This window comes from Bidens hawaiensis, unplaced genomic scaffold, assembly GCF_021521415.1.
Source record: "Bidens hawaiensis isolate Kalapana, Puna unplaced genomic scaffold, B.hawaiensis_p1.1 tig00077042_1, whole genome shotgun sequence".
NCBI classification, from domain to species: Eukaryota; Viridiplantae; Streptophyta; class Magnoliopsida; order Asterales; family Asteraceae; genus Bidens; species Bidens hawaiensis.
The window spans coordinates 18673-21963 of NW_027503279.1; the positions used below are offsets into that span (position 1 = coordinate 18673).

General features: G+C 35.4%; 1 pseudogene; it reads left to right on the top strand.

The window, feature by feature from the left end:
• The first annotated feature begins 412 nt into the window (after window positions 1-412).
• Window positions 413-2009, top strand: LOC143606764 (putative clathrin assembly protein At4g40080 pseudogene; annotated as a pseudogene).
• Window positions 2010-3291: the final 1282 nt, after the last annotated feature.

Genomic DNA, 3291 nt, shown 5'->3' on the forward strand with positions numbered 1-3291 from the left:
TGAAATAACTTCGGGGGGTAAGGGAACCAAACGTATCAACAACAAAAAGAATGAAAACTTTTTGATTCTCAGCATATGCAGTCTTTCTCATGCATAGCAACTTTTTGTTATTATGCCTTCAATATGCGGCCTACCTAACAACAAACTCGTTATCGAAGGCCGGCAAGGGGGGACGTTCCAGAAAGTCTCACACAATAGGCTTGACAATGGCAAATGCAACAAGTTTACAAAAAGAATTACTCGGATATTATTTACTTATTGAGTATTTATGTTATATAGAAGTTAGACTTCCTTTTGTTGAGCCTCATGGAACAGTTAGTAGCTAATCAGGTTTGCTAGCTCTTTGTATACATAATACATATGTATAGAAACATCCCTATCAGTCTATACCAGTCTTTTATACGAACGAATATTCTAACGGTAACTTTTCTATACAAGTATACACATGCTCTATACGATGGGCACGTCAACAAAGATGCCATTATATAACGTAGATGGTATGCATATGGTATTTCTTTAGATTAAATGTGTGTCGCTATTTTATTATGTTCTTTCAAATTTCAATAAAGATTTGCAACCAATCTTGTTAATATAATCCTTAAATAGCAAGTAGGAGCAATTTGACACACTTGCATACCAATATTTAAATGTAGCGGCTTTCTTTGAAATAAATAAAACTTTCTTGAAACATCATCTTTCTACCAAGTTCACAATATAGTCAACCCTCTCTCTCTCTCTCTCTCTCTATAACCTCTTATCTCTTTTAAATTCATCAATGGATGATCCATGGTTGTCACAATAATAACATCAATCAACCATGAGGGATTTTATAGGCATCGTTAAAGATAAAGTCTCCCTATCAAAACTCGCTCTTTTCAATAAACCAAACACACTCTCTCTTCACGTGGCGGTCCTCCGCGCCACTTCCCACTCACCATCCACACCGCCAACCAACCACCACCTCGCCACCCTCCTAACACTAGGAGACAGCTCACGCGCCACCGCCTCCACCCTAATCCACTCCCTAATGAACCGCCTCCACCGCACCACCGACTCCCACGTCGCCCTAAAATGCCTCTTCACCATCCACCACATCATCAAACGCGGCCCCTTCATCCTCAACGACCAACTCTCCGTCTTCACCGCCACCGGTGGCCGTAACAACTTCAAACTATCAAACTTCCGCGACGGCGCGTCACCCGCCACGTGGGTCCTCTCCGCGTGGGTCAGGTGGTACGCATGTTACATAGAAACCATCCTTTACACGTCCAAAAACATTAGTGGGTTTGTAACTTTTGTGCATGAAAAGGAAAAACAACAAGATTCGATATCATCGTACATGAACTTCGATTTGGTACGAGATTTCACAACGTTGGTGTCAGTGATCGAACATATATGCAAAGTCCCAGATAATCTGTTAGTCGAAAACGACAAGTTGCTTCATTGTATCATGGACTTGCTAGCAAACGATTATTTATCAACGGTTAACGAAATCTTTCTCCGAGTCATTGAGTTCAAGGAACGAGTCAACTTGCTGAGTTTCAACGACTCGGTTGAGTTGAGTTCGGGTTTGGACAGTTTAAGGAGCTGCAAAGAGAAGTTGTCACATTTATTTTCGACTACAAAGCCATCGGTTGAGACCCTTTGGGAAATGATTGAAGAATTGAATAGTAAAATTGGGATGGTGAATAGTAAGAAACTCGGAAGAAAGGATGGTTGGAGTGAGTCAGCTCGGTTTGGTGACCGAGTCGTGAGAACGAGTGATTCATTGAAATTTTCGTCTGGTAGATTAAGATGGAGCCAGACAGGTGTTTGATTGGTTGTTAATAACATATTTATTATGTTTTTTATTTGGTGGCGTTGGGTGGTTGATTGGTAGATATTTTGTATTTGGATAGGCATAGGGTCGACTTCAAGATATATTATGAAAATGTGATATTTTCTTAGTTTTTTATGTAAATTTATTTATTTATAGATGATATTTTTGAATACCTTGTCAATTAATTTTCTTTTTTTTTAAATAATCAATTTATTAAATGATAAGATAGCATGTAGTTAGCCATAAAAACAAGTGAACACCAAAAGTACATCACCACCAAATTTAGTTCTCACCTAGGTTAATTAATAAAAATATGATATATATTTTTAATTGACATATTTATGTCATCATCAATCTGAAATAGAAAGAATTTTACTAATTTCATATTTAAGTCCAACACTTATGTCATCATGAATCTTAAATAGATATAATAGATATAGAACTCGAGTCATCCAAGCACTTTATTTAAAAACATAATGTATTGGGTAGTTTTATTTATGAAAAAAAAAGGTAGGAGGTTATAGGTTGGATCGGGGGTTTCGGTCTCTATAAAGGATTTTATTTTGAGTGTGAAATAAAAATGATTAGGTAAGTCAGTCTATCAATGATCTAAATTAGTTATTAAGAAAAGTGATTTCTTATTTAAAAAGTAGTTAGTTTTATATTACTTTTAATATATCAAAGTTGTAAACTATAAATACATGTAGAAGAAATCAAGGTCAAATATATTGTTCTTTACATTATTTCAGTTGACTGGATTTTTGTATTGGAAAGAAAGTAAAAGATAACTTTTTGATTTTGTAATTGATCAAGTCCATTTTCTCTGAAGTAAAAAAATTAGGAAACGATAACTTTTTTCTTTTGTAATTGATCTAGTCAAGTTTGTCATAAGAAATAACACGATCAAACAAAAAAGTTGTGTGTATCTTTCTTTATAACATTTCAAATTTTGAGTCATGATAAAAAACTTGTTCTAATAAATCTTTTTTCTGACTTTCTTTTGTAATTGATCAAGTCAATTTTGTCATTAAGTAGTAACACAATCAAACAAAAAAGTTTTAGAATTGTGTCTGAGGCGGAAGTAGAGATCAGGTGTAAAATGACATCGCACGATTTGAGACGTTCGTGATGAATTCCATGGCCGGCCGTGGTGTTTGGATTCCGGTGTTCTTGGCTGAAAGGAGAGATATGAGGGGGGTAGAGTTTTGAGGGAAGAGAGAAAGAACGGTGGGTTTTGGTATAATTTATTAGGTCAAATAAAATGGGTTTGGTTATTATACATTGGGGATGTTAAAAGAGTTTTAACTTTTTGAGTGAAAAATTTTTTGAGTGAAAGATGACAGGCATGGATGACACGCAAATTTATATTTGCAATTTATGACACTAGTTAAAATGAGTGTCAAAAATCTTATAATTTTCCAAAATTATGACATTGTTTTAATGCTGGCACAATTGCGCGTCATAAATCACGC